We start from the raw sequence: 12,414 nt of genomic DNA on the forward strand, positions 1-12,414 counted from the left end.
AATTTAATCTTGGCAAACATCAGGCATTACTAACAGAAAAGTGGTTTAATACTAACTTGCTCAATAAAGGGTAGACAAAAGATTTAAAATAACTGCATTTGAAGTGTTAATATATTTAATAATTTTTTTCCTCTACAAAAGCTTTGATTCAATATTCAAATTAATTTATGTCTCTAGCTCATATTGCTAAGCAACCTTTAAGATGCTCTCTGACTTCTTTATTTTAATTTTTTAAATTAAAAAAAAATATTTACTACAGAGACAGAGAATGAGGGGGAGAGGTGAGCTGGGCTTCTAGCCACTGCAAACAAACTCCAGAGTCATGTGCCACCATGTTCTCCTGGCTTATGTGGATTCTGGGGGATCAAGCCCCGGTCCTTATACTTCACAGGGAATGCCTTAACTGCTAAACAATCTCTCCAGCTCCTTTTAAATTTATTTTTATTTTTATTTACTTAATTGAGAGAGAGAGAAAGAGAATACTCACTGAATTCTTATAAAGAAATAGATCACTGGGTGGACTGAAGCCATGTGACAATAGGCACTTTTGCATATTTATTATTAAAATATCAGAGATTAAATGTCAGGAATGGTAGCACACACCTTTAATTCCAGCACTTGACAGTTGAGGGCTGCAGAGTGAGTGCCAGGTTTGTCTGGGCTGTGGTGAGACCTTGCTTAAAAAAACAAACAAAACAAAACAAAACAAAACAAAAAAAAACCAAAAAACAGAAGATAAGTGTTAATGTTCTTGTAACAGGTTTCCAGCTACTCATTTTTAAAAAGTGCCATAATAAACTAATGCCAACAAATCAAGACAATCAGACAGAAAAGAGACCTACTGCTTCCCATCCAGCCTCATTCCACTCAGCTGTCTGCTAACTAAAGAAAATAGTGGGCACTAACCACTGGGCTTTGTTTCTAATTGGAGGTTTGTTCAGCTTTACATTGTCTCTGGATGATGAGGAGCATCGTTCCTCAAACTGCCTTTTCTTTTCGATCACTGCATTGTTATCAAGCAACGGTTGCCTTAGCAACCCTTTAATAGGCTGCAACTCTCTAAACTTGCTTATTTTCTGGAGCGAGTCTTCAGACAGGCTTTTAAAATGAGTCAATAGCTTTGCCTAATAAATATGCAAAATAACGTTTCTGATTAGAAAAGTAATTATGTAGTTAAAATATTTAAAGTATTTTACTGTACAATTTGGAGCTTGCTATACATATTTATCATAGAAAAACCTTTCTTGTTTCATAAAGTAGTGAATTAGTTTAGCATTATACTAGACCATATTGTTCAACCTAAGGGTGAAAAATTCACATATTTTCCTTTTTATTTATTTATTTACTTATTTCTTTTCATTTTTGTTGAAAATCTTCAAAATCAAACATGTTATAATTTAATCATAATTCTCTCCCATTATCTTCTTTTTCCCCTTCCCACATCCCAATTCCCCTCAACTTGTTCTTCTTTCTGACTAGTCTCTGTTCTGTTTTGATGACTTTTCTTCCAGACTTCCCTACAAGTAGAAGTAAGTGGAAGCAGAGGCCAGGAAGCTAGCAAGGAGCCACGGTGGGGAGTGGGGAGGCTTTAGTGGAAGGTGATAATAGACATGTAAGTAGAGGGATAGAACTGGAGAGGTAAAGGCCAAAGCCAAGTCAGTGTGCAGAAATTAAGGGAGGAAAGAGAAGATGAAGTGTGTACCAAAAATAAAAGTATTATCAAAAAAAGCCACAAGGTAACCCATTGTGTTAACTAATTAAAGAGCATGATTAAGATTTAGAAAATGAGAGGTAGAGAGTTTAGAATAACGCCCTGATCTCCCTTCTGTAGGATGTGGGAGAGTTTGAAGAAGAACACCCTCTCTCTCTTCTGTAGGATGTGGGAGGGTTTGAAGAACACCTTCTCTCTTTTCTGTAGGATGTGGGAGAGTTTAAAGAATAACACCCTCTCTCTCTTCTATAGGATGTGGGAGGGTTTGAAGAACAATACCTTCTCTCTTTTCTGTAGGATGTGGGAGAGTTTAAAGAATAACACCCTCTCTCTCTTCTATAGGATGTGGGAGGGTTTGAAGAACAACACCCTCTCTCTCTTCTGTAGGATGTTGCAGGAAAGCCCCACTTCCAGGGCTGGGATAGCTTTCAGTGAGCTGTTAGTCAGAGAGGTCTGTGATATCCCCAAAATACACAGACCTTTGCCATGTCTCTTGGTTGACCACCAGAACCAGATGCCAAGGCTCTGTTGCTAACGACTCCTCGTGTTTGGATTGTAGGATGCTGAGAAGTCATGCTAGAAGCCGCCTCCCTGCTAACCAGCTATCATGGTGTTGGAAAGGACCACATAGGCTACTGGAGACAAGAGACTTAACTGGAAGTGGACTCTGGAAACGACACAACTGGCCAGCCAAGACAAGATATACTTGGTGCAATAGTGGCATGACTATTATCAGGTTATACAACTGCCCTTTGATTGAATTTGCGGCCCCTCCACAGGAGGGAATTCATGCCTGGTACTGAAAACCTAGTCAAAAGCCTATGGATAAGAAGGTCATAGAACATAAAGGGCTTCCTATTAAGTGTTGTTTGACTAAATTGGTATGATGCACTCATCAAATTTCTCCCTGAAGCTTTACATTATGTTTATGCCCAAAGTTAATGCTGCTCTCACCATTTTCTTTTCAGAAGTCAGTTTTTACTGGAAAAACTCAAGACTTGCTACAGAGCTGAGAATAATTAGTTGTTGAGTGCTCAACACTAAATCATCCATGTCTGAGACTCCTTTCAAGGTTCAAGGAATATTGTGGAAGAGTTGGGGGGGGAGAGAAATGTAAGAGCCAGAAGGTGGGGAGGAGTACTTTGGGGCACTACCCTGCAGACACAAATCAATCATTGTGTTCGTGACCTCATGGTGCCTGCCTTTACTTCCACAAGACCTGTGTCACATTGAACCAAACCAGCATTATTTTCTTTACATTCATCAAATGAAAATCATCTGAAGCTGCACAGTGGTTAGCTCAGCAGCATTCTGGTCCATATTTAACAATTAACCAGTTCTCTGAAAGCAGAATATATATATATATATATACGCACACATATATGCGTGTGTGTATGTATAATGCCACATAATTTTATAACTAGTAAAATCTTTGAAATTATATCGAATTTTGAGTGATACTTCTTTTCCTGTTGACTTAAATCCTGAAAATTAAGATGTCCATATTCACAACCTAGCCCAGTAACCACCAACCTGTCACTAGGAAAGCTACTCATTCAAGGTCACACGACTACTAAGGGCAGTGACATGTTTTCATAAAGAGGAGCAATTAGGAAATGCAGCTGGCTTAGATATTCAAAGACATCTGATACTTCACCACATGGCTTGGCCATATTCTTAGTGCTCTTAGGTTGCCCAGCCATTTTCTTCCAAAACCCAGTGCTTAATGCCACTGTAATTTTCTGACATAAATAAAATCTTGATTTGTTCAATATCAGCTCACTACCTCAGGGCACATTTGCACAACTGGCCTCAAAGATGCCCTTTGAACAAAGATGGCCTTTTCCTTTCTTTCACCACTTCTGGACTTTTGGTCAATTGACCTTATCTCTCTTGCTTTGTTTGCAGTTTTTCTCTGCAGTCCTTCCTGTAGGAGCCAGCCTGCAAAGGAGCCTTATGAGAGGAGGCGTATGCTTGGGAGAGCATTGAAGAAAGAAGTTAGAGAGCTGTGGTACTGTTTGCAAAGTGTATGTGCCTATGTTTGATTTCGCAGTACTCATGTAAACTAGATGCACAATGTTATGCATGCATGTGATTTCATTTGCAGTGGCAAGAGGCCCTGACATACCCATTCTTTCTTTTTCTCTCTCCATATATCGATCTGCTTGCAAATAAATAGGTAAATTTAAAATACTTTTTTTTAAAAAAAGAAAGGAGCTAAAGCTTGGGACACAGATGGTGGCTTCTGCAGAAGGACCCACCATCAGACATCATAACGATGGAACTTACTTCTGATATTTCCTTATTTCCTCTCATCAGTCCCCTGTCAGGCAGTCTCTGTGAGCTGCTTCCTCTTTCCCCTTCTGAATCCTGGGTGATCCTCTTCTATGACCAGGTCCTCAAAGCCCAGCTGAGTTGAAGAAAACTTCTCCACTCCCTCAGCTAATGTGAACATTATGTCATGCACCTCCTCCACCACCTGTCCACATTGTACTCAATACCAAGCCATTTCAAGAAAAACTGATGGAACAATTGACACATGTTCCTCTAACATATAGGCCAGCAGTATAGAGTTAAACAGCATGGGAATGTACTCCAGGATGGAAAAGACTGATGACAAAGTGTTCTTGTGGATGGTATTATTTTTTTGAAACAAGAGTGGAAAAATAAATCGTGGGGACTTTTTTGCTCACTTTCAAATCTCATGACACATGTACCCACCTTGTTGGATTCTACTTAGTGTCTATCTTCCTATAAGCTAAAATACAACAGAACTTTATAAACAGAGTGAAACAATGAAGTGCTTTTGTTCGGTTATTTCCTTTCTCTTATTCGTGTGTCGTTGGCAAAGTTGCCTGGTACCAGAAGTAGAGATGTGGCAAGCCATCCTGTCAGGATTGAAAAGATACTGAAGAGAATTATATTCGGATTTAGCAACATTTATGGAGCACTTACTCTGTGACAGGTACTAGACCAAAGACTTTAAAGATGCCATTTAATCCTTCCTTCTCCCTCCTATTTTACAGGTGAGAGAGTAAAGTCATCTTATAAATTAATCTCCTAGTTCCTAAGAACTTTCTGTGACAACTGGAATATAACAACACAGACACCAATATTTAATTTATATAGTAACAGAACATGGTGACACTAATTCATTGATACCAAATTAAAAAAAAATATCATGCATAATCACTGATAATAGCTTACCATCAACACAGAGTCCATAACCTATTCTGCACAGACTAGGTATGCTTGTTGTTTTCTAGGAGTGGAAATATGTCTTTCCTTTTTCCTTTTTTTATTTTGTTCACTTGTTTTGTTTTTGTAGAAAGAATAGCATTGCATGTACAGGTGAATTCAGGTAAAGTCAAAATAATCGCCTTGAAACTTGTCTGGCATTGCAATTCAGCCTCAAACACTCATGAAATTCAAAAGGAGGGAATCTACAGGGAGGGAATACCAAGGTTTCGGCCCTCTCTTGTCTCTCAATTGTTTGCTTTTCTTTGCGCTATGAATTCTTTATGACTCAAACTATCAAAAATGCACCAATGGCCACAGAGAAGATAGAACTCTGCACATGTGCCATGTGCGGGAAGAGCAGCACTGGAGACTGAAAAAGCAAACCAACCTCTGTGGGTCAGTCACTCCAGGCAGGAAGTAAGGGTTGATGGCGGTGCTTTCCATATCATCCCAAGTGCCTGGTGCCTGCACTGCTTGCCCCTCTCTAGGCAAAGCTTTTGATGCAATTATCAGATATCCATCTCTCTAAAATATTCCCCTTCTCACTTCCTATTTACCTCTCATTTCATGACAAATAAAATATAAACCTCACAATTCAAATAGCTATACCATTTTTGTCTTCACCCTAGCTCACAGCAAAGTCACATATCTAGAATATCAATAGAGTTTTATAATCTGTTTACGCTTATGAAAGGCCTTAAGTGTATAGCAGTTTATACTTCAAAAATACATTTATACATAATAAAATAAATTCACTATTCATATAAAATCTTCACACATTCATTTCATATGTCTTGAATATTTTTAAAAACTTAAGCACACTAAAAACCAGTAGAGTTATAAAATGGAATCTGCATCATAGAGCTAGAGTATCAACTGAGAAATATGTCAGGGATTTCACTTACCCAGAATAGTTCTGCAGAGATTTAAAAACATCTAATTATATATGAACTGCTTTCACAGAAGCTTGAGTTGTAACTTACATAGGAATTGTAACAGGTGATGAATATATAAATTTTAACTATGTAGAAAAATAAGTTAATTTCTTGGTGGTTTAAGTCATCAGAAAAACATGGGGCAGATTTTTAAAGACATCTTGTATCTTATTTTTGTTTATTTCATGGTGTTCTTTTAAAGAGATTGAAAAAGACTAGAATTCATTACAAGTCCTTAATTGCTAGTTTCTCTACAAAATAGATGTTTATGTGCAGGCTGCAGAATAGCTACCATTCATTGGATGGAGATCTCGTACAGCCGAAGTTTAAATAAACAGCAATGTTTGACTAAGTTGGCAAAAGCATAATTAGTCCTAGAAGCACAATATTTTTTCAGCATCAAATACTTGTTCTCCAGCTGCAACGTGTGGATCTGTAGATCCTGGCTCAGCTCGTCGCCATCTCCTTGAAGACCGAGCATGACTGACAGCCGTTCTGCCATGTGGCCGCGACAGACACCCAGCAGTGTATTGGGACCGTCTCATAGACAGAGGGATGTGCAACTCTTTCTTTTCCTTACCTTAGTATGCCGGACTTTAAAATGCATTCCATGAACAAGTAGCCTTGGTATGTGTTTGCTCATTCATTATGGTTTCATTAGGAGAAGTGAAGTGAGCAGTTAGAAAATTCACACATGATCAGAAATGGTAATCATAACACTTTTTATTGCAAATTGTGGTTTCTATGGGAAATGATGGTTATTGCTAATTGTCAGCTTCACTAGATGCAGAATCACCACAGAAGCACACTCCAGGTGTGTTCCTAAGTGTGTTTCCAGAAAGATTTAATCACGGAGGGAAGACTTACCCTCCGTGCAGGGGGCATTCCTGCATGGGCTGGGGTCCTGGAATGAATAAAAACGAGAAAACAAGCTGAGGGCGGTGTTCATGTCACTGTCTCTGCTCCACGGCTGCAGGTTCAGGTGTGCACACCCTTGCCACCACGCTTCTCTGCCGTGATGTCCTGTACTTCAAACTGGGAACCAGTTTGCTTCTTCTCTTCAGTCACTTTTATCAGGCAGTTTTTTGTTTTTTTTTTTTCACAGCAGTGAGTAAAGTGACTAATTTAGGGGCTCATAGTAGTCATGTCTTTTAGTCTAACAGTATCCAAGTGGAAGTTGTTTGAAGTATTTAGAGATGTCAAAATGGCAAAGGTTTTTGTAAATAAATAGCACAATCAATATTTTTAAATGCCTTCTGGAGAAGAACATTGGAAATGATATTGCCTTCTTTTAATAGTTAATTCAATTACAATCTTGATAGAGATAATGAAACTCAAGTAATTGTCAATGACACAAAGTGCTCACCACCTGTAAGCTAGTAGACCATGCTTTAGGAAAATATGCAAGCTTATACTCCTATGCACTTGAACCCATACATTGTGATTATTCCTAGGAAGAATACAAATGTATGCCATATCCCTTGCTATTCAAATTTTCTTTTTTTTTAATTTAATTTATTAGTTTTCATTTCAGTGAATACAGGCAGTTTGGTACCATTATTTAGGCTCATCTGTGATCTACCCCCTCCTATTAGACCCTCCTTGTTAATGAAAATGGGTCGTGCATTGTGGAGATAGCCCCCAGTTATTAGTATGATAAATGTCTCTGCAAATCATGACCCAACATGTAACTCTGACATTCTTTCCGCCCCCTCTTCCGCAAGATTTCCCTGAGCCATGTTGGGTTCATTTTTGGTCTGCTTCAGTGCTGAGGTGTTGGGGACCTCTGAGGCTTTGGCTCTCTGATTTGGTAGGAGTTGATTTTTCTCTGCGTTGATCTCCTTCCCCTTTGTGCTGGTATCCAGTTCACAGGAAAACATCACCCTTGCTTATTTCACCAGTTGTCCTTAGTTTCAGTTGGGCCCCTTTTGAGGTATGTTGGGGCAGCTCTCTTCTTAGGATCTGCATCTATCTGGAAAAGAGAAGCAGATTCTCCAACGGAGAGTAAGTTAGCACCCGGAAAATTGAGATAACACTTACTTTTTTGATAGACAGTTTGATAGGTGTAGGCCCTCTTATACCCCATGATTGATGGTAGCTTGATATTGTAGAGTGGGCTTGTGTTTGGGTATGGTTCTGACTTGTTTCCCAGCTCCAGCTAAGGGTCTAGTACCACTGAGTGGATCAGTTAGCCAAATCAACAGCAATTGATTCCTCACCATGGCTGTGTACCACTATTGCACTTGTGTGGGCATCACATCCGGTTATTTGTTGCTAATTAGGTTAAACAATGTGTTGCTTGGACAGATCTTGGTCATTTCCCCCAGTCGCCTATGTAGCACCTTCTGGCTGGAAAGAAATTAGAGAGGCAGCAGATAGAGAAGCAATATCCCTATGAGAATGATGTGAGTCTTCACACAACTATCAACATGGGTTCATCATGAGACGCCTTTCTCTTCCTAACCATCATTTGAATCATATTCATATTTCAAACCAATCATACTCACTAACCATCATTTGAATCATATTCACATTTCAAGCCAATCATACTCACTAACTTTGTCATGATACATTTCCTGTTTCATCCATACTTCATGGAAGTATATTACTTCATCTGATCCTGATCCTCTAGCAACTGGGTTATGGATTTTAATTTTCAAATACTGTATCACGTAGTAGATGTGATTTTACCACTGTTCTACCATAGGTTCAAAAAAGAGAGGGAAATATTTTGAAATTTCATGCAGTCTGATGACACAGATGTCTTATCAAATCTCTATTAAAACACTTCTTCAAATGTTTTGTAGGCTTCCCCCTGAATTCTCCAGTAGAGTTCTTGACCATCCTTAAAGTGGCTGTAAATAAACATGAAAATATAAATCCACAGCAGCAGAGAGAACAAATAACAGAAGAGCAGGAAAACTTTGATGGAGGATGGCAATTTATTAGATGTAGCTAGAGAAGTCACAGCTAAGATACTGGGAAAGGCGATGGGGTAAGGATGAAGCCATGATTCCAAAGTACATGTCTGGGGCTATAGAGACTTCTTAGTGGTTAAGGTACTTTCCTGCAAAGCCAAAGTACCCACATTCTATTTCACAAGACCCATGTAAGCCAGATGCATAAGGGAACGCATGTGTATGAAGTTTGTTTGCACTGGATAGAGGCTCTCTGGTGTGCCCATTTGCTCTCTTCTTATAACTCTCAAATAAATACATATGTGTGTGTGTGTGTGTGTGTGTGTGTGTGTGTGTATAATATTAAAATATTCAAATGTCAATTAAAATTAAGCAGCACACAGTTGATTTCACAGAAAATTACAAATGTCTAGTAAATATAAAATCACTTTTTAGAGATGGCGAGATGCTTATCGGTTAGGATGCTTGCCTTCAAAGCCTAATGACCTGGGTTCAAGTCCCCAGTACCCACATAAAGCCAGATGGACAAAGTGTTTCATGCATCTGGAGTTTGTTTGCAGTGGCTAAAGGCTGCAGTGCAACCATTTTCTTACACATGTACGCACTCTCAATCTCTCTGTCTCTCTTCTCTCTGCCTCTCTCTGATTGCAATAATGAGAAAAAATTAAATTAAATTAAAATTTTATTCTCAGTGAAAGATATTTTACCTATAATTTTTCATAATAAGAATTTAAAATACCCATGCCAATATTATAGATCCATTAGCATGCATTTTAGTTGTATGATGATGTAGATTTCAATGATTCATAATACAAATAGGATGTTTTTGAAATATTTATTTATGTATTTGAAAGAGAGAAAGCTGCAGAAAAAGGGAGAGAATGGGTGTATCAAGCCCTCTAGCCACTGCAAACAAACTCTAGACGCATGTGCCACCTTTTGAATATGGCTTTATGCTGGTACTGGGGAATTGAACCTGGGTTCTTTTGCTTAGTCAGTAAGTGCCTTAACCACTAAGCCTTCTTGCTAGCTCAAAATGTGAGTTTTGATGGACTTTGTATTGAATTTTTCTTTTATGGTTGTTACATATGCAAGCATGAACTTGTATACTTGTGTAAGGAGGATTTCAACAGTCAAACTATGTGCATATTGCTCCCAAATCATTAAAGGAATGTCCTAGACTGAGCAGACCCACTGCACCAGTGGGTTGAGCTGTCCACTCAATCAAACAAGGGTTGCAGTTCCAGCCTCCTCACTGGGACTAAAGACCTGACCAGAAGCATCTTATGGAAGCCAGAGATTTACTTCAGCTTATAGACTCCAGGGCATTTTTCATCATGGCGAGCATCAAGCTGGCTTGTGTCTTGAAATAGTTCTGGATGGAAGTAGTCAAAGTACTGTGCTTATGGCATTTAAACCTCAAGGTCCACCCCCAGTTACAAACCTCTTCCAGCAAGGCTCCACCTCCCAAAGGCTCCACCAGCTAGGGATTGAATATGCAGCTTCATCTGAAATCAGTAATTCTATCAGGGACCTTTCACCTTCAAGCCACAGGTTTATCTGTATTCCACATGTGTCATCACATAGATTTTCATATACTGTCTTTCTTTATGTACTTATCCATTTCAGTTTTGAGATTAGAGATTATTTTATACTTCATACTGCAGGATGCACCAACAACTAAGAGAGATAAGTAACACAGCATTTTTAATGAAATGACTAAGATAGTATTGAGCCTTCTACCTGAAATATCAAAGCCTGGGTCTCACCTCTGAGTCCAGGTCATTCATACCTCTTGATCTTGACTTGTGTTGACTTTGTTTAAACAGTGCACATCCTTCTGTCTGACTAGAGGCACTCCTTTTCACTGGCATAAGCTTTGGCACACTCTGCTTGCTCGTCCCCTTCATTCTGGTATAGTGTTGAGAACAGGATACACCTCAGGGGTTTCTTGTTTTACTGGGTACCAGGCATTCATTCAATAAAAGATGATAATAGATGCTATTTTATAATTCTCCTTTTATCTGTACCAATACACACACACACACACACACACACACACACACACGCACACACACACACGCACACACACACACACACACACACTCAGCCTCCCACCATATTTAAAGGCCTGTGACTGGCGTAATTCTCCAATTTCTCACAGTACATAATGTCTTCCAAGTTACTCTCCATCAATAGTAGGAGTGACAACTGGTCATATATCATATCACACTATGTTTTGATTCTTTGTCAGATCAGTACTTTTGGGACATTCATGGCAGCGATGGTGCCCATTTAAGTAAAGCAAAGTTATTTTAGAAAATATAATGTCAAAATGACGGTGAGGGTGTCATGAAGTAGTCCTGGGGTTACCTGCACAAGGTGTGCAAATGCTGAACTCATCTCATCCATGAGGATGGATGGTGAAGGAGGCCAAAAGAACAAAGTAGAAAGTCGAAGAAAAACTATTTGGAAGAAGAAGGAGTTCAATGGAAGGGGGATGGAGGTAGGGGCAATAGAAATTAATGAGAGGATTATGATCAAGTTGCTATATCTATCTATCTATCATCTATCTATCTATCTATCTATCTATCTATCTAGCTAGCTAGCTAGCTAGCTAGCTATCTATCTATCTACCTATCTATGAAAATTTTCAACAAAATTCACAAAAAAGAGGAAAAACCTTCTAAGAAACCTTCCAAAGAATAAGTAGGAGATCTTTCTATGTAATTACTTAATATAATCTTCACAAATATCCTAAGAAAGAACTCATTCTGTTCACAAATAAGCACCCTGGAGGTTTGAGAGCTTAACTGAGGCTTTCGGGATAGAGTAGGCATTCAGGTTAAGGCTCCCACACAGCTGCACCATCATCACAGTGCCCACGCTTTAAGACAGGCCTTCACTAAGCTTCCCATAACTATTCTTAAAGTATCTCCTTTAGCTACATAAGTCTTTCTAACCACTTACTAAGGATCCATACTCTTCTAGGTATTATGGAAGAGAAAAGTAAGTTAAGAAAAACTGGGCTGGAGAGAGGGCTTAATGATTAAATGCTTTCCTGTGAAGCCTAAGGACCCCGGTTCAAGGCTCAATTCCCCAGGACCCACATAAAGCAGATGCACAAGGTGGAAGAAGCGCCTGCAGTTCACCTTTTGCTGAAATGCTGTTGAAATTATTCTTTACTAGTTGAATCTAGAATAATAAAAGCAATCACTGTTCTTTTATACATACAAATTCCAAGTATATGTATAATCTCTCTGTGGATATGCATTCCCTTAATGTCCACACACATACTCTATTGTCATTAGATATTTCTAATTATAATTTGTATGTACATGTTAGGTTGACATAACCTTTCAGTTGTTTTCTGTGGATATTTTTATTAATAATTTATATGCACATGATAAAATGACATAAGCATATACGAACAGATTCTTCCAAAAGTATCCATTTCAACTAAGGGCCACATTGAAATTATTTTGGAACTCATCTTTTAAAAGAATAATGGGACAGAAGAACAAAAATAGAAAACAATATGCATGATCAAAAACCCAATTAGTCAAGCCAGTGAAATAAATCCAGGTGAGTGTTGGTAGCAGTAAGGAGA

The sequence above is a fragment of the Jaculus jaculus genome, chromosome 19, assembly GCF_020740685.1.
Source record: "Jaculus jaculus isolate mJacJac1 chromosome 19, mJacJac1.mat.Y.cur, whole genome shotgun sequence".
Lineage (NCBI taxonomy): Eukaryota > Metazoa > Chordata > Mammalia > Rodentia > Dipodidae > Jaculus > Jaculus jaculus.